Source organism: Nelumbo nucifera, chromosome 7 (assembly GCF_055504915.1).
Source record: "Nelumbo nucifera cultivar China Antique chromosome 7, China Antique-T2T, whole genome shotgun sequence".
NCBI lineage: Eukaryota > Viridiplantae > Streptophyta > Magnoliopsida > Proteales > Nelumbonaceae > Nelumbo > Nelumbo nucifera.
This window is the reverse complement of record NC_142655.1, coordinates 39,341,825-39,362,482: the sequence shown is the minus strand read 5'-3', so window position 1 is coordinate 39,362,482 and position 20,658 is coordinate 39,341,825. Positions and strand designations below refer to the sequence as shown.

Genomic DNA, 20,658 nt, shown 5'->3' with positions numbered 1-20,658 from the left:
GTTCTTATGTCGGATGGGTTATACATGTCCTGTCTCAATAATAACTAAAATTTTATTTACTAAATTAAATTATTCATTATTTGTGTTAATAGATTAAATAAATTATTCTCCTTAATTTTTTTTTAATTCAAACCATGACCAATAGTTACGGTTGTCAATGGTGCGGGTTTGGATTTGGATAGCTTGGACCAGTCTTGCACCAATCACAAGTGAATATTTATTTATTTTTTGCTAAAGTTAATTATTGATTTATCTATTTTACAAAATTAAGTAAATTATTATCCATAGATTTATATTTACTTAATTTACTAAATTATTCCTTAATTAATTATTTTCCTAACAAATTATTTTTCTCTCATCCTGGAGCCTTTTTTTAGGGCAATCATAATGTTTGGTCAGGTGTGTGATAGGTTGTACCTGTCCCGTCCCTATAATAAATGAAATTTTGTTAATTTATTTTACTAAAACAAATTAATCATTAAGATTAGGTAAATTATTATCCACAGATTTCTTTTTATTTAATTTACTAAATTATTCAAGTAATTATTAATTAATTTAACTAATAAGTTATTTCACCATCTCTCCGAAGGCTAATATTTAAGGGCCGTCAATAGGTTAAGCCTTGGTTGGGATTAAATCTGTTCACGGGCCGGCCAGGTTTGGATTGGGCTTTGTCTTTATATCAACAGAACAGATTCAAACCTAAGTCTGAGCCTGGGTTGACCATCCGGCCTACATCTTGAGCCTAAGCCCGACCTTCATATTTGTTGTTGAACATGTAACTATTTACAATGATGCCATTAGTAAACCGCTAACTATTTTGTCTTATTTTAATTAGTTAAAAGATTTTGTTGATTTGATTTACTAGATTATTTAATTACTTCTCTCTCTTTTTTATTGCTTCGTGTCTAATATTTAGGGTTTTCAATGGGTGGGGTAGTTTGGATATTTATTTATATAAAATAAATTATTCATTTATTTATTTGTCAAAATTAATTAAATTATCCATAAGGAAATTCTTTTTTTATCTCATTTTCTTTCCTAATTATTTATATATTTATGTTATTAAGTTAAAAATATTTATTGAATTTACTAAATTATTTCTTTTATTGACAAATTCTCTCTCTCCCTCTCCCTCTTCGAGTTAGATATTTAGGGTTGTCAATGGGTTGGGTTTAGATTTAGATAGTTAGTAAATTACATATTTTATTTATTTACTTAACTAAATTATGCAACTAATTAATTATTTAAATTATGAACAAATTATTTCTCTTTCTAAGATAAAATGGATTAGTTTTGGTGTCAGATAGGCTGTACATGTCTCGTCTCAATAATAACTAAAATTTTATTTCTTTATTTATTTATTTTAATAGATTAAATAAATTACTCTCCATAAATTATTATTTAAGCTTGACCAATATTTACGGTTGTCAATGGTTCGGGTTTGGTTCTGGATTGCTTGGACTAGTCTTGCACCAATAATAAGTGAATATTTATTTATTTATTTTATTAAAGTAAATTATTGATTGATTTATCTATTTACAAAATTAAGTAAATTATTATACATAGATTTCTATTTACTTAATTTACTGAATCCTAACAAATTATTTTTCTCACTCCCCGGAACTTATATTTAGGGCAACCGATAAATTTATTTATTTTACTAAACCAAATTAATTATTTCTTTCTTTTTTACCGTTCGTGTCTAATATTTAGGGTTTTCTTATTTATTTGACCACATTAATTAAATTATTATCCATGAGGATATTCTTTTTTCTCTCTCTCTCTCCCCTCCCCGAGCCTAATATTTATAGCTCTCAATTGGATAGGTATCGGTTGAGATTAAACCTTTTTTATTGGTTGGGCAACGTTCAGGCCGGGCTTTGCCTTTATATCGATAAATGAATCGTAATTACAATTGAAACGATCAATAAAAAAAAGGTCCCTTTTTGAGCCTGTGCCCGACCATCATATAAAGCTCGGATTGCGAAAAGGAAATTTTTATTCTTTGTTTCTCTCTCATTTTCTTGTAATCTCTTTTTAATAAACATGTAACTATTTACCCATCATACAAGGGAACCAATTGCCTAACCTCCCTCAATCGTGCAATCTCTCTCTCTCTAGGTGAGTTAGCTTGTTATTTTTGCCTCTATTCTAGAGCTTATCAGTTTTTTTAAATAATTACTTTCCAATATCCATATAGTGTGCTACTGTATGTAACTAGCAGAAGTGGTTTCTGACCATAATTACTCTCACTCTGTGTTAAAAATTGAGCCCAATGCTGGTTCTGTGAGATAATAGCTGCTATTGAGAATAGTGTGATCAGAGTTGTAATAAGCTCTATTCTTGTGGGTTAAATTGATTATATCAAGTTTCGTCTTTGTTTTGTTTTATATTGTTTAGACGGGACTATTTGGATTGATCTACGTTTATTGGTTTGATTGGTTTGCCACGGTTTGGTTAGTCTTGGATAATCTGTAGTTGCTTCTACCTAGGTTTGCTTATACTCAGTTTCACACGAGTTGGAAGAATGGGTTTGTTTAAGCTTAGCTATATTCGATCTCTACCAGATGGTTTTCTCTATGTTGAGTTTGATTCATTTGCATCTGGGTTTGTTGGGAATAATCTAAAATTGTCCGCATCTGGTTTCGTGTGGGTTGACTGTAGTTTAGCTTTGACGTGATAGATTAGGTTGGTTTGGATAGTTTTGGATTGATTTCAGCTACGGTTTTCTTTGATGGCATCATTTTGGGAAGCTATCGATAGCATTGTTTGGATTTTTTAAATAAAGTGGATTATTTCTTCCTATGCTTCTGTTTTATTGGTTACAAAATGATAGTTTCAGCCGACATCGCATGGTTGTATGGGTTCCAATTTGGGTTGGCCTTGTTTGCTTTGGATAGTGCTCTATTGTAACAGACTCTATTGGGTGGATTGTTTTAAGATGCTGAGAGTGATCGCAGTTTATAATTTGGCACTAATATTTTAATGTGTTATTTGTTAGGGTCTTCGGAGACTTTTTTTATTCTTAAATTGTTGGTGGTATGAATATTTGGCTATGAAATACAAAAACCTCTTTTATGATCCTTAAAAGTATAGGTTAGTTGGTATGGTGCAAACACAGCCCAAGTGTATTAGCTTGAATCGGGTCCCATAGATTCTGTTTGGCACTTATAAGTCTGTGTAAGTAGATTTAGCTTATCTAGATAGATATGAAGGGTTGTCTTACTGAAAATATTGACTTTAGGGGGGTAATACACTCGGTACTTGTTGGTTGATGTGATTTTTGCCAAGCTTTATCTCTGTGTTTTTTTACATTGTTTAAATGGGTTCGTTTGGATAGATCGTTGTTTATTTGCTTTGTTTTGATTTGATTAGGTCAGGTTTCACTTTTTGATGGTGTTGAGTTGATTTCCCCGTTTCTCTTAAGGTGTTGGATTTGTTTAACTTAGAATTGCGAGATTATCCGGCCTGTGGAGCTTTGGAAACTTCTAGAACAGTTTTAGAATCTTCTAGAACAGCATCTTTGTCATGCATTTCCATGATTAAGCCTTGTAAAGCCTCTTTCATCATCTTTGTCCTTGCCCTAGTCATTGGACCACCGATTCCTTGCAAAGAATCTTAAGAATATTTGGGAATATTAGCTTGAGCCATTTGGCCAGCACCTTGATCTCTATTATTCCCTCCCTCTTCGAAAGGATTCGTTCTCGAATCACCTATATCAAACAAAGATAAATCAGCAACATTAAAAATTTGCTTGGCAAATGTGGCTTGTAGGCGTTATCATTGATTCTTTCCAAGACTTGAAAATGTCCATTTCCTTTAGGCTGCAATTTTGATTTCCTTTGTGTAGCAACATTAGTACAACTTCCATTATCAATAATCATATTACACACCTGACATCTTGTGTGAAAAATATTCTTATGTTGCTCTTCATCACCATCATCCTTAGGCTGTATACTCAAGACTCTCCTTATAACCAGCAAATCACTATGCACGGGTTTTGCAACTTCAACATCAGAACAATCCTCCAATGGTGAAATCTCATCCTCACTTGAGCTAGCACTTTCTATTTCTCCATTCTCCAACACAATCATAAATCTTTTGTTTGGGCATTGAGAAGCAATATGCCCGAATCCTTGGCACCTAAAACACTTAACATCACGTGACTTAGAAGAAGTTTTAATTTCAGTTTTACCTTTATGAACAACAACTGAATTGCAGGCCAACCAGGCTCGAGTTAGATATTTAGGGTTGTCAATTTTCAGCCTGGCCCGGCCCTGAAATTCCAGGCTTGGGCCTGGGTTTTGTGTTCAGGCCCGGCCCGGGCCCACATCAGCCCCGCAAATTTTAGGGTCGGGCTTGGGCTTAATACTTCAAGCCTGGCCCGGCCCGCATATATTTAATCTTACACATTTTGTGTATAATGTATACATGTTATTTTACATTATATGGGGCTATCAATAGAATAGGTATCGGTTGGGATTAAACCTTTCCATTGGTCGGGTCGCGTTTGGGCTGGGCTTTGCCTTTATATCAACAGAACTTATTCAAGCCCAAGTCTAAGCCCAGGCCAACCATCAAGCCCAGATTTTTTAGCCTGTGCCCGACCATAATATAAAGCTCGTATTGTGATAAGGAAATTGTTTCTCTCTCATTTTCTAATAATCTCTCTTACATATTTGTTGCTGAACATGTAACTATTTACAATGATGCCTTTAATAAACTGCTAACTATTCTGTGTTATTTTCTTGTCTAAGTAAATTATTATCCATAGATTTTATTTATTTACTTAACTAAACTAATGATTTAATTTATGAACAAATTATTTCTCTCTCTCTCCCTTTTTAAGGCTATCAATGGATTAATTCTGGTGTCAGATAGGCTATACATGTCTTGTCCCAATAATAGATAAATTATTATTTATTTACTAAATAATTTATGAACAAATTATCCATAGATTTCTAATTACATAATTTACTAAATTCTTTGATTAATTAATTAATTAATTTTAGTCAGGTGTGGGAAAGCATGTACTTGTCCCGCCCCAATAATAAATCAAATTTAATTTATTTAATTTACTAAACTAAATTATGAATTTATATATTTTAGTACATTTGATAAACTATTATGTATAAATTTTTATTTATTTGATTCAACCCAAATTTACTATGTTATTCAAGAAATATTTAACTAATAAGTTATTTCTCTCTCTCTCTCTCTCGCCTAATATTTTGGGAACCATTTCTTTGGTTGGGCCATGTTCGGGTCGGGCTTTGCCTTTATATCAACAGAACTTATTCAAGCCCAAGTCTATGCCCGACCATCATATAAACCTCAGATTGTGATAAAGAAAATTTTATTCTTTGTTTCTTGAATCTCTCTTTCATATTTGGTGCCATTAATAAACAACTAACTTTCTTACCACTTCGTGTCTAATATTTAGGGTTTTCAATTAGTGGGGTAGCTTGGTTATTTATTTATTTTATTAAATTAAATTATTTATTTATTTATTTGACAAAATTAAGTAAATTATTATCCATAGATTTCTATTTATTTAATTAACTAATTTATTCAAAATCAATAATTTATTAACAAGTTGGGATTAATCCTATTTATGGGTTGGGTAGCTAGGCTTTCTCTTTATATTAATAGAATATTTTCAAGTCTAAGTTTGAGCCCGACCCAACCATCAGACCTAGATCTTGAGATCAACCCAACCATGAAATTAATATTCTTTATTACTCTTTCATTTTCTTGACAATTTATTTATATATTTAATTAAGTAAACTAAAAGTTTTATTTATTTAATTTACTAAGCTATTTAATTTTATTAACTTATTATTTTCCTCTATCCCTCACCAAGTCCAATATTGAGGATTGTCAATGGGTTGGGTTTGGATTTAGATAGCTCAGATATTTATTTATTTTATTTATTTATTATTTCACTAAATTAATTAAGTTGTTATCTATACATTTTATTTATTTAATTTAATAAATTAATTAATTTAGTAACAAAATTTTTTCTCCCTCTAAAGAGCCTAAGTTTTAGGGTTATCAGCAAGCTATCGATACAAAATTATATGAATTATTATCCATAGATTTCTATTTATTTCATTTACTTATTCAAATAACTAATAAGGTATTTCACTTTCTCTTGCCAAGCCTAATATTTAGTGCTATCAATAGCTTAGGTCTCGGTTGGGATTAAACCATTCATGGGCCGAGCGAAGTTCCGTTTGGGCTTAGCCTTTATATCCGCTGAACATATTAAAGCCCAAGTCTGAGCCCAAGCTGACCATCGGGCCTAGATCTTGAGCGTACTGATTTTATTTTACTAAATTATTTAATTTTATTAACAAATCATTTCCCTCCCTCTCTTTCTGCCCCGAGTCTAATATTTAGGGTTGTCAATGGGTCGGGTTTGGTTCTAGATTGCTTGGGTATTTATTTATTTTATTAAATTAAATTGTTCATTTATTTATTTTATAAAATTGAGTAAATTATTATCCATAGATTTCTATTATTCAATTAATTTATAATTTATTAATAGGTTAGTGTCTAGGTTGGGAATAAACCTATTCACGGGTTTGGTAAGGTTCGGGTTGGGCTTCATCCTTATATCAACAAAACATATTTATGCCCAAGTTCAATGTCGCATCAATCGAGCCTAGATCTTGTGTCTAGCCCAGCTAGGAAGTTATTATTCTTTAAGACTATCATTTTGTCATAAAATTGTTTTCTAACAAATTATTTCCCTCTCGCTCCCTCCCTAAGTCCAATATTTAGTGTTGCCAATGAGTTGGATTTGGTTTTAGATAGATAGGAAATTTATTTATTTTTTACTTTCTTAAATTAATTTAATTATATTGATTTAGTTTAATGAATTCTTCAATTAATGAATAGTTTATTTTATTAATGAATTATTTTTCTCTCTCCCTAGAGCCTAAATTTTAGGGCTATCAACGAGTTGGGTCTTGTGTGGGATAGCTTGTACCTGTCCTGCCCGAATAATAAATGAAATTTTATTTATTTATTTTAGTAAATTATTACACATAAAATTTTAATTATTTGATTCGAACCGGTGGTCAATAATAAATGAATATTTATTTCTTTTATTAAATAAATTATTGATGTATTTATTTTATAAGATTAGGTAAATTATTATCCACAAATTTCTTTTTATTTAATTTACTAAATTATTCAAGTAATTATTAATTAATTTAACTAATAAATTATTTCACCATCTCTCCCGAAGGCTAATATTTAAGGGCCATCAATAGGTTAGGCCTTGGTTGGGATTAAACCTGTTCACGGGCCGACCAGGTTTGGATTGGGCTTTGTCTTTATATCAACAGAACATATTCAAACCCAAGTCTGAGCCTGGGTTGACCATCCGGCCTACATCTTGAGCCTAAGCCCGACCTTCATTTAAAGCCCAAAGCGTGGTTAGGAAATTTTTATTCTTTGTTTCTCTCTCATTTTCTAGTAATCTCTCTTTCATATTTGTTGTTGAACATGTAACTATTTACAATGATGCCATTAGTAAACCGCTAACTATTATGTCTTGTTTTAATAAGTTAAAAGATTTTGTTGATTTGATTTACTAGATTATTTAATACTTCTCTCTCTTTTTTATTGCTTCGTGTCTAATATTTTGGGTTTTCAATGGGTGGGGTAGCTTGGATATTTATTTATATTAAATTAAATTATTCATTTATTTATTTGATAAAATTAATTAAATTATCCATAAGGAAATTCTTTTTTTATCTCATTTTCTTTCCTAATTATTTATATATTTATGTTATTAAGTTAAAAATATTTATTGAATTTACTAAATTATTACTTTTATTGACAAACTCTCTCTCTCTCTCTCTCCCTCTCCCTCTTCGAGTTAGATATTTAGGGTTGTCAATGGGTTGGGTTTAGATTTAGATAGTTAGTAAATTATAGATTTTATTTATTTACTTAACTAAATTATGCAACTAATTAATGATTTAAATTATGAACAAATTATTTCTCTTTCTCTTTCTCTTTATAAAATGGATTAGTTTTGGTGTCAGATAGGCTGTACATGTCTTGTCCCAATAATAACTGAAATTTTATTTCTTTCTTTATTTGTTTTAATAGATTAAATAAATTACTCTCCATAAATTATTATTTAAGCTTGACCAATATTTACGGTTGTCAATGGTTCGGGTTTGGTTCTGGATTGCTTGGACTAGTTTTGCACCAATAATAAGTGAAATAGTTTGGACTGATTTCATCTATGTTTTTCTATGATGGCTTCCTTCTGGCAAAGTCTCGATAGATTTTATTGGATTTGTTAAATAAAGTGGATTATTTCTTCCTCAGCTTCTGTTATATCGATTACGGATTGACAGATTCGGTCGACATTGCATTGTTATGTTGTTTCCAAATTAGCCATGTTGGCTTTGGTTAATGCTCTGTAGTAACGGATTCTATTGGGTGGATTGTTTTAAGACGTTGAGTGTGATAACAATTCATAGTTTGGCACTAATAATGTGTTATTCGTTAGGGTTTTCAAAGACTTTTCTGATTATGAAATGTGCTATTAATATTTGTGGTTTTGAAATTCGAAGACCTCTTCTTTAATCTTGACAAATATAGAAGAGTTCGTTTGGCACAATGATGTTTACATAGCCAGATGGGATTAGTTTGAATATGTTGCTATAGATTCAGTTTGTTACTTATAAGTCTGATTGAGGGCATTTAGCTTATGGAGATTGATATAATGGGTTCGAATAATTTAAAATAGAGACATTAGGGGTGTAATACACTTGGTTCTTGTTAGTTGATGTGATTATGTCAAGTTATCTCCCCGAGTTTTTATAGGTTGTTTATATGGGTCTGTTTGGATTCATCGTTGTTTATTGCCTTTGTTTTGATTTGTGTAGGTCAAGTTTAATGCTTTGATGTAGTTGAGTTGATTTCCCAGCTTCTCTAATTATCATTGTTTTGCTTAAATTAGAATAGTTAGATTATCCGGTTTGTGGTATAAGATTTAATGGGTTGGTTTAAGATTGAATAGTGTGATTGGAGTTCTTCTAGGATCCGATCTTGGAGGTTAAACTGATTAAGTCAATTTTCAGGTTGATTTATTTTAGATTGTTTAGACATGTTTGTTTTGATTGATCTACGTTTATTGGTTTTTTATATTCCTGTGAGTAGGTCGGGTTTTATTTTATAAAAGATTTTAGTTGATTTCCTATTTTATCTAGGTATACCGAGTTTGTTTATATTAGTAAGTGTAGTTAATTGTTCTAATAAGCTTTGTTAGTGGGTATAGATTTGATCGATGGTTGTTTGGTTTGCTATGGCTTGGTGAGTTTTGGATAATTTGTAGTTGCTTCAACCAAGGTTTGGCTAGTCTCAGTTTCCCGGGATTTGAATGAATGTGTCTGATTCTCCTTAGCTATATCCGATCTCTACCAGATGGTTTTTTCTATGTTGAGTTGGATTCATTTCCATCAGGATTGGTTGGTTAGGAAGTGAATAATCTAAAATTGTCCGCATCTTGTTTCGTCTGGGTCGACTTTAGCTTATGTTAGACTAGATAGATTATGTCGATTTGGATAATCTTGGATTGTCTGGTCTGATTTCAGCTACGTTTTTCTTTGATGGCTTCCTTCTGTCAAAGTCTCGATAGATTTTATTGGATTTGTTAAATAAAGTGGATTTTTTCGTCCTAGGCTTCTGTTATATCGGTTACAGATTTACAGATTCGATCGACATTGCATTGTTATGTTGTTTCCAATTTGGGTTGGCCATGTTGGGTTTGGTTAATGCTTTGTAGTAACGGATTCTATTGGGTGGATTGATTTAAGACGTTGAGTGTGATAACAATTCATAGTTTGGCACTAATAATGTGTTATTCATTAGGGTTTTCAATGACTTTTCTGATTATGAAATGTGCTATGAATATTTGTGGTTTTGAATTTCGAAAACCTCTTCTTTAATCTTGACAAATCTAGATGAGTTCGTTTGGCACAATGATGTTTACATAGCCACAGGGGATTAGTTTGAATTTGTTACTATAGATTCAATTTGTTACTTATAAGTCTGAGTGAGGGCACTTTGCTTATGGAGATTGATATAATGGGTTCGAATAATTTAAAATAGAGACATTAGGGGTGTAATACACTTGGTTCTTGTCAGTTGATGTGATTAGGTCAAGTTATCTCCCCGAGTTTTTATAGGTTGTTTATATGGGTTTGTTTGGATTCGTCGTTGTTTATTGCCTTTGTTTTGATTTGTGTAGGTCAAGTTTAATGCTTTGATGGAGTTGAGTTGATTTCCCAACTTCTCTAATTATCATTGTTTTGCTTAAATTAGAACAGTGAGATTTTCCGGCTTGTGGTATAAGCTATAATGAGTTGGTTTAAGATTGAATAGTGTGATTGGAGTTGTACTATGATCATTCCTTGTAGGTTAAACTGATTAAGTCAATTTTATTTCTTTGATTTATCTTAGATTGTTTAGACGGGACTGTTGGGATTGATATACGTTTATTGGTTTTATATTCCAATGAGTTGGTCGGATTTTATTTTATAAAAGAGTTGAGTTGATTTCCTATTTTATCTACGTATGCCGAGTTTGTTTATATTAGTAAGGGGAGTCTATTATTCTAATAAGCTTTGTTAGTAGGTATAGATTTGATTGATGGTTGATTGGTTAGCCACGGCTTGGTGAGTTCTGATTATGAAATGTGCTATGAATATTTGTGGCTTTGAAATTCGAAAACTCTACTTTAATCTTGACAAATTTAGATGAGTTCGTTTGGCACAAGGATGTTTACGTGGCCAGAGGGGATCTATTACTATAGATTCAGTTTGTTACTTATAAGTCTGAGTGAGGGCATTTAGCTTATCGAGATTGACATAATGGGTTCGAATAAGTTAAAATAGAGACTTTAGGGGTGTAATACACTTGGTTCTTGTCAGCTGATGTGATTATGTCAAATTATCTCTCCGAGTTTTATAGGTTGTTTGTATGGGTTTGTTTGGATTCATCATTGTTTATTGGCCTTGAGTTGATTTCCTAGCTTCTCTAAATATCTTGGTTTTGCTTAAATTAGAACGGTGAGATTATCCGGCTTGTGGTACAAGTTATAATGGGTTGGTTTAAGATTGAATAGTGTGATTGGAGTTGTATTAGGATCAATTCTTATAAGTTAAACTGATTAAGTCAATTTTCAATTTTGATTTATTTTAGATTGTATAGACGTGTGTGTTTGAATTGATCTACATTTATTGGTTTTATATTCCCATGAGTAGGTCGGGCTTTATTTTATAAAAGAGTTGAATTGATTTCCTACTTTATCTAGGTATGCTGAGTTTGTTTATATTAGTAAGGGGAGTTAATTGTTCTAATAAGCTTTGTTAGTGGGTATAGATTTGATTGATGGTTGATTGGTTTGCCACGGCATGGTGAGTTTTGGATAATTTGTAGTTGCTTCAACCTAGGTTTGGTTAGAATCAGTTTCACGGGATTTGAATGAATGTGTTTGATTCTCCTTAACTTTATTCGATCTCTACCAGATGGTTTTTTCTATGTTGAGTTGGATTCATTTCCATAAGGATTTGTTGCTTAAGAAATGAATAATCTAAAATTGTCTGCATCTTGTTTCGGCTAGGTCGACTTTAGCTTAGGTTAGACTAGATAGATTAGGTCGATTTGGATAATCTTGGATTGTTTGTACTGATTTCAGCTACGTTTTTCTTTGATGGCTTCCTTCTGGCAAGGTCTCAATAGATTTTATTGGATTTATTAAATAAAGTGAATTATTTTGTCCTGCGCTTCTGTTATATCGGTTACGGATTAACAGATTCAACCGACATTGCATGGTTATGTTGTTTCCAATTTGGGTTGGCCATGTTGGGATTGATTAATGCTCGGTAGTAACAGATTCTATTGGGTGGATTGTTTTAAGACGGGGAGTGTGATAACAATTCATAGTTTGGCAATAATAATGTGTTATTCATTAGGATTTTTGAAAACTTTTTTGAATATGAAATGTAATATGAATATTTGTGGATTTGAAATTCAAAAAACCTCTTCTTTAATCCTTACAAGTCTATATGAGTTTGTTTGACACTAGGATGTTTACATTGCCAGAGGAGATTTGTTTGAATCTGTTATTATAGATTCTGTTTGGCACTAATAAGACCGAGTGAGGGGATTTAGCTCATGAAGATTGATATAATGGGTTGGAATAAGTTAAAATAGAGACTTTAGGGGTGTCATACACTTGGTTTTTCTCAATTCAAGTGATTATGACAAGTTATCTCTCTGAGTTTTTATAGGTTCTTTATATGGGTTTGTTTGGATTTGTCGTCGTTTATTGCCATTGTTTTGATTTGTTTAGGTCAAGTTTAACGCTTTGATGCTTATCTAAATATCTTGGTTTTGAGTAAATTAGAACACTGAGATTATCTGGCTTGTGGTATAAGTTGTAGTGGGTTGGTTTAAGATTGAATAGTGTGATTAGAGTTGTACTATGATCAGTTCTCGTAGGTTAAACTGATTAAGTGAATTTTCTTCTTTGATTTATTTTAGATGGTTTAGATGGGACTGTTTGGATTGATCTACGTTTATTGGTTTTATAGTTTGTCGGGTTTTATTTTATAAAAGAGTTGAGTTGATTTTTTACTTTAACTAGTTATGCCGAGTTTGTTTATATTAGTTAGGGGAGTCTATTGTTCTAATAAGCTTTGTTAGAGGGTATAGATTTGAGTGATGGTTGATTGATTTGCCACAACTAGGTGAGTTTTGGATAATGTGTAGTTGCTTCAACCTAGTTTTCGCTAGACTCCTTTTCACGGGATTTGAATGAATGTTTTTTATTCTCCTTAGCTATATATCCGATCTCCACCAGATGGTTTTTTTTTATGTTGAGTTGGATTCATTTGCATCAGGATTGGTGGGTTAGAAAGTGAATAATCTAAAATTGTCTGTATCTTCTTTCGGATGGATCAACATTAGCTTAGGTTTGACTAGGTAGATTTGGTCGGTCTGGATAATTTTGGATTGTTTGGACTGATTTCAGCTACGTTTTTCTATGATGCTTCCTTCTGGCAAGGTCTCAATAGATTTTATTGGATTTGTTAAATAAAGTGGATTATTTCGTCCCAGGCTTCTATAATATCGGTTATGGATTGACAGATTTGACCGAAATTGCATTGTTATATTGTTTCCAATTTGGGTTAGCCATGTTGGGTTTGGTTAATGCTCTGTAGTAACCGATTCTATTGAGTGGATTGTTTTAAGACAGTGAGTGTGATAACAATTCATAGTTTGGCACTAATAATGTGTTCTTCGTTAGGATTTTTGAAAATTTTTCTGAATATGAAATGTAATATGAAAATTTGTGGCTTTGAAATTCGGAAACCTCTTGTTTAATCTTTACAAGTCTATATGAGTTCGTTTGGCACAAGGATGTTTACGTAGCCAGAGAGGATTAGTTTGAATCTGTTAATATATATTCTGTTTGGCACTTATAAGACTGAGTGAGGGGATTTAGCTCATGAAGATTGATATAATGGGTTGGAATAAGTTAAAATAGAAACTTTAGGGGTGTAATACACTTGATTCTTCTCAATTCATGTGATAACGACAAGTTCTCTCTACGAGTTTTTATAGGTTGTTTATATGGTTTTGTTTGGATTCGTCGTTGTTTATTGCTTTTGTTTTGATTTGTGTAGGTCAAGTTTAACGCTTTGATGCTTCACTAAATATCTTGGTTTTGCTTAAATTAGAATAGTGAGAATATTCGGCTTGTGGTATAAGTTGTAATGGGTTGGTTTAAGATTGAATAGTGTGATTAGAATTGTACTAGGATCAGTTCTTGTAGGTTAAACTGATTAAGTGAATTTTCTTCTTTGATTTATTTTAGATTGTTTAGATGGGACTGTTTGGATTGATTTACGCTTATTGGTTTTATATTTCTATGATTTTGTCGTGTTTTATTTTATGAAAGATTTGAGTTGATTTACCACTTTATCTAGGTATGCCAAGTTTGTTTTTATTAGTAAGGGGAATTTATTGTTCTAATAAGCTTTGTTAGAGGGTATAGATTTGATTGATGGTTGATTGGTTTGCCACGGCTTGGTGAGTTTTGGATAATGTGTAGTTGCTTCAATGTAGGTTTGGCTAGACTCCTTTTTATGGGATTTGAATGAATGTTTTTTATTCTCCTTAGCTATATATCTGATCTCTACAATATGGTTTTTTCTATGTTGAGTTGGATTCATTTGCATAAGGATTGGTTGGTTAGAAAGTGAATAATCAAAAATTGTCCGCTTCTTCTTTCGGTTGGGTCGACATTAGCTTAGGTTTGACTAGATAGATTAGGTCGGTCTGGATAATCTTGGATAGTTTGGACTAAATTCAGCTACGTTTTTCTATGATGGCTTCCTTTTGGCAAGGTCTCAATAGATTTTATTGGATTTGTTAAATAAAGTGGATTATTTCGTCCTAGGCTTCTGTTATATCAATTACGGATTTACAGATTCGACCGACATTGCATTGTTATGTTGTTTCCCATATGGGTTGGCCATGTTGTGTTTGGTTAAAGCTTTGTAGTAACGGATTCTATTGGGTGGATTGTTTTAAGATGTTGAGTGTAATAACAATTCATAGTTTGGCACTAATAATGTGTTATTCGTTAGGGTTTTCAGAGACTTTTCTGATTATGAAATGTGTTATGAATATTTGTTGCTTTGAAATTCGAAAACCTCTTCTTTAATCTTGACAAATCTAGATGAGTTCGTTTGGCACAAGGATGTTTGCGTAGCCAAAGGGGATTCATTTGAATCTGTTACTATATATTTAGTTAGTTACATATAAGTCTGAGTGAGGGCATTTAGCTTATGGAGATTGATATAATGGGTTTGAATAAGTTAAAATAGAGACTTTAGGGGTGCATTACACTTGGTTTTTGTCAATTGATGTGATTATGTCAAGTTATCTCCTCGAGTTTTTATAGGTTGTTTATACGGGTTTGTTTGGATTCATCGTTGTTTATTGCCTTTGTTGTTATTTGTGTAGGTCAAGTTTAATGCTTTGATGGAGTTGAGTTGATTTCCCAGCTTCTCTAATTATCATTGTTTTGCTTAAATTAGAACACTGAGATTATCCGGCTTGTGGTATAAGATATAATGGGTTGGTTTAAGATTGAATAGTGTGATTAGAGTTGTACTAGGATCAATTCTTGTAGGTTAAACTGATTAAGTCAAATTTCAGTTTTGATTTATTTTAGATTGTTTAGACGTGTCTGTTTGGATTGAACTATGTTTATTGGTTTTATGTTCCTGTGAGTAGGTCGGGTTTTATTTTATAAAAGATTTTAGTTGATTTCCTATTTTATCTTGGTATGTCAAGTTTATTTATATTGGTAAGGGGAGTTAATTGTTCTAATAAGCTTTGTTAGTGGGTATAGATTTGATTGATGGTTGTTTGGTTTGCCATGGCATGGTGAGTTTTGGATAACTTTTAGTTGCTTCAACCATGGTTTGGCTAGACTCAGTTTCACGGGATTTGAATGAATGTGTTTAATTCTCCTTAGCTATATCCGATCTCTACCAGATGGTTTTTTCTATGTTGAGTTGGATTCATTTCCATTAGGATTAGTTGGTTAGGAAGTGAATAATCTAAAATTGTCCGCATCTTGTTTCGGCTGGGTCGACTTTAGCTTAGGTTAGATTAGATAGATTAGGTCGATTTGGATAATCATGGATTGTCTGGTCTGATTTCAGCTACGTTTTTCTTTGATGGCTTCCTTCTGGCAATGTCTCAATAGATTTTATTTGATTTATTAATTAAAGTGGATTATTCCATCCTAGGGTTCTGTTATATCGGTTACGGATTGACAGATTCGACCGACATTGCGTGGTTATGTTGTTTCCAATTTGGGTTGGCCATGTTGGGTTTGGTTAATGCTCTGTAGTAACAGATTCTATTGGATGGATTGTTTTAAGACGGTGAGTGTGATAACAATTCATAGTTTGGCACTAATAATGTGTTATTCGTTAGGATTTTCGAAAACTTTTCTGAATATGAAATGTAAAATGAATATTTGTGGCTTTGAAATTCGAAAACCACTTCTTTAATCCTTACAAGTCTATATGAGTTCGTTTGGCACAAGGATGTTTTCGTAGCCAAAGGAGATTAGTTTGAATCTGTTACTATAGATTCTGTTTGGCTCTTATAAGATTGAGTGAGGGGATTTAGCTCATGAAGATTGTTTATATGGGTTTAGGGGTGTAATACACTTGGTTCTTCTCAATTCATGTGATTATGACAAGTTATATCTCCGAGTTTTTATAGGTGTTTATATGGGTTTGTTTGGATTCGTCGTTGTTTATTGCTTTTGTTTTGATTTGTGTAGATCAAGTTTAACGCCTTGATGCTTTTCTAAATATATTCGTTTTGCTTAAATTAGAATAGTGAGATTATCCGGCTTGTGGTATAAGTTGTAATGGGTTGGTTTAAGATTGAATAGTGTGATTAGAGTTGTATTAGGATCAGTTCTTGTAAGTTAACTAAACTAATTAAGTGAATTTTCTTCTTTGATTTATTTTAGATTTTTTAGACAGGATTGTTTGGATTGATCTACATTTATTGGTTTTTAATTCCTATTACTTTGTTGGGTTTTATTTTATAAAAGTGTTGAGTTGATTTCCTATTTTATTTAGGTATGACGAGTTTGTTTATATTTGTAAGGAGAGTCTATTGTTCTAATAAGCTTTGTTAGTGGGTATACATTTGATTGATGGTTGATTGGTTTGCCACGACTTGGTGAGTTTTGGATAATGTGTAGTTGTTTCAACCTAGGTTTGGCTAGACTCCGTTTAACGGGATTTGATTGAATGTGTTTGATTCTCCTTAGTTATATATCCGATCTCTACCAGATGGTTTTCTCTATGTTGAGTTGGATTCATTTACATCAGGATTGGTTGGTTAGAAAGTGAATAATCTAAAATTGTCCGTATCTTCTTTCGATTGGGTCAACATTTGCTTAGGTTTGATTAAATAGATTAGCTCGGTCTAGATAATTTTGGATAGTTTGGACTGATTTCAGCTACGTTTTTCTATGATGGCTTCCTTCTGGAAAGTTCTCGATAGATTTTATTGGATTTGTTAAATAAAGTGGGTTATTTCGTCCGAAGCTTCTGCTATATCGGTTACCGATTGACAGATTCGACTGACATTGCATTGTTATGTTGTTTCCAATTTGGGTTGGCCATGGTGGGTTTGGTTAATGCTCTGTAGTAACTGATTCTATTGGGTGGATTGTTTTAAGATGTTGAGTGTGATAACAATTCATAGTTTGGCACTAATAATGTGTTATTGGTTAGGGTTTTCGAAGACTTTTCTGATTATGAAATGTGCTATGAATATTTGTGGCTTTGAAATTCGAAAACCTCTTCTTTAATCTCGACAAATCTAGATTAGTTTGTTTGGCACAATGATGTTTACATAGCCAGAGGGGATTCGTTTGAATCTATTACCAGGGGATTAGTTTGAATCTGTTTTTATAGATTCAGTTTGTTACTTACAAGTCTAAGTGAGGGCATTTAGCTTATGGAGATTGATATAATGGGTTCAAATAATTTAAAATAAAGACATTAGGGGTGTAATACATTTGGTTCTTGTTAATTAATGTGATTATGTCAAGTTATCTCCCCGAGTTTTTATAGGTTGTTTATTTGGGTTTGTTTGGATTCGTCATTGTTTATTGCCTTTGTTTTGATTTGTGTAGGTCAATTTTAACGCTTTGATGGAGTTGAGTTGATTTCCCAGCTTATCTAAATATCTAGGTTTTGCTTAAATTAGAACAATGAGATTATCTGGCTTGTGGTATATGTTATAATGGGTTGGTTTAAGATTGAATAGTTTGATTGGAGTTGTACTAGGATTAGTTCTTGTAGGTTAAACTGATTAAGTCAATTTTCAGTTTTGATTTATTTTAGATTGTTTAGACATGTCTGTTTGGATTGATCTATGCTTTTTGGTTTTATATTCGTGTGAGTTGGTTGGGTTTTTTTTTATAAAAGAGTTGAGTTGATTTCCTAATTTATCTAGGTATGCCAAGTTTGTTTATATTATTTAGGCGAGCTAATTGTTCTAATAAGCTTTGCTACTGGGTATAGATTTGATTGATGGTTGATTGGTTTGCCACGGCATGGTGAGTTTTGGATAATTTGTAGTTGCTTCAACCTAGGTTTGGTTAGACTTAGTTTCACGGGATTTGAATGAATGTGTTTGATTCTCCATAGCTATATCCTAACGATGTATCCTAAGGCAACATTTTTCTAAGTGATGTGAGAGTCTCAACTTTGTAAGGACTGACTCAAGGTCCCCTAACTGATGATTTTCCCCTTCTTTGTACTCTACTTTCTTGAAGGGCTTTTCAGCACCCTTGTTGATGAAGCTCCAACAAATCCCTTTAGAGGTGGTTTAAAGACCAGCGACGTTGATGCTGTGGAGATTGAAAGCACAAGATCCTTCTCAAGAACTTCAATTTCACTCTTTGATATTGGTGTAGTGATTGATGAAGCCATTACCTCAAAACGAGGTTGCCCTTCCCTTCTCCTCGACTTTGGTGTGTAATGAAGCATGGGGGATGATTGTTTATAAAGAGAGGAAGTTAATGATGGAGATGTTGGCAAGGTAGTAGATGCATATTGGTTTTGTAGAGGCTTCTTGTTACTACTTGAAGATGTATTTTCTTTTCGTGGACCGTGTCTTCCTTTCCTTCCAGACTTTCATTGCAGAAGGTTTCAGCACAAAGAACGAAAGACTTCTGATATGACCTTGTTAGCATAGAAATTAACATTGACAAAATGTGCTTCGGCTTTGTTGAAAGGCTCTATCTTGGTGACTAAATTCCTTTGTGTTCCATTACGGCAGTATTTGAAGCAATAGTGCATTGTTGAAGGAACTACCCTTGTTTCATGCAACCAAGGACGTTCCAAAAGTAGTTGATAGGACGTCTTGGCGTCGATGGCATGTAGAAGGTTCGAAGATGTCAAGTCCCCTATTTCTATCTCAAGACGCACCATGCCCAAATAACATTGTTCATTTTGATTGAAGCCTTGGATTGTCAATTTTCTCTTTAGCAATTCATCCTTGTCAATCCCAAGTTGTTTCATAACGGAGACTAGCATGATGTTGATGGTAGATCCACAATCAATGAGGATGTGTAACATCTTCTGTTCACGAACATATCCAACAACATACAAGGGTCTGTTGTGTGGATGTGACCCAAGTTGTAAATCCTCATTTATAAAGGTAATTGTTGACATGCAATTCGCACAGTCATCTCCTTTTTGGTACTTTGCTTTGGTACTTGTTGGGGAGAATCATAGTAATTGAAGTGCTTGGGTGAGGCTTAAGTGGGATGACACTTCCTTCAACTGCTTTGTTACTTCTTCATAACACATGGGGTGCTCTTGAAGAAGCCTTGTCGTGTCTTCGTCCTTGTCGGATGAAAAGCTTCTTCTATTGATGGTAATGTTTCCTCTTCGTCAACTATCACCATGTATGCTGCTACACACTTCTCTGGGAAAAGTTCTCTAGGCATGAATTCCTAAAGGATTATTGGAGTTGGATGAGGCTGTTGAAGCATTTCCTCCTTACTAGCTGGTAGTACTCGAGGTGGTTTCTTCTTTGGCACTTTCTTTTTTTTGGAGGCGTTGTGTACTCGTTGCCTTCTAGTCTACTTTGGTCTGGTTGATGCAGGGACAACGGGACGAGGAACCTTGTTCTTACACCAAGAGAGGACGCTCTATCCGATCTCATCTTGAGGAGATGTCTCTGAGTCACTAGAGTAGATGGAGATAGAGATAGTCTTGCCCCCATTTGAAATGATTCTTTTGGGTTGGTGTCATACCTTCTTCTTGGGTTTCTTATTGGTGAAGGTGGACCACCCATCTTCTATCTCATCTTTTGAAATTGATGGCTCTTCCCAATAGTCCAAGTCATCAGTCATCAGCTTATAGAGAGTTGGGATGTTGGGATTCCCGAACCTTGGCATGTCAGGATAGGCATAAACTGTGGTCACCTCTTGATCAAGGAGTATTTTGTCCTTCAAGACAAAACACTTTTTAGTTGGATGATTTATCATCTGATGGTACTGGTAATACTTGGGGTTGGTCACACGTCCTTGCTCTTCAGGGCGCTTGGGTGGTGGATGCTCAATCAATTTTGATTGGAGCAGCTGGCTGAGTATTTCTAGAATGTCAGAGTCAAGGAATGGATACTCCTTCTCTTCTAGATCCTTCATAGCAGGCCTAGACTTCTCTTGGCCTTGGTTTGCAAAAGATTTCACTTTAATCTCCATCTTCATCTTCTTGTCGGAGATCTTAACTTCCTTCTTAAGGTCCTTCTTAACTTCCTTCTTTGGAGGAGGAGGAGGTCTTAAGGTCCTTCTTAACTCCCTTCTTACCTTCCTTTCTTATCACGAGGATCACTTAGTTGGGGATTTCCATGCTTGGTTATCTGGATCTCCAAGTCATGAGCTCGAGTAGTTAATTCTTCAAAGGTGGTAGGCATGTTCCCTTTAAGACTATAGAGTAGTCTCTAATGCATCCCTTGGATGCATGTGTCTATGGCAGACGATTGACTGATTTGTTC

The 20,658-nt window shown here is 33.3% G+C and overlaps 1 long non-coding RNA gene across 1 annotated transcript in view; it reads left to right on the top strand.

Moving 5' to 3' along the window:
- LOC148790384 (uncharacterized) overlaps positions 1 to 19,178 on the top strand; it is a 58,445-nt gene extending 39,267 nt beyond the window's left edge. The window contains exon 5 of the long non-coding RNA XR_016078231.1: positions 18,428 to 19,178. This is a non-coding gene — a long non-coding RNA (uncharacterized LOC148790384). The remainder of the gene's footprint in view (positions 1 to 18,427) is intronic.
- Positions 19,179 to 20,658: the final 1,480 nt, after the last annotated feature.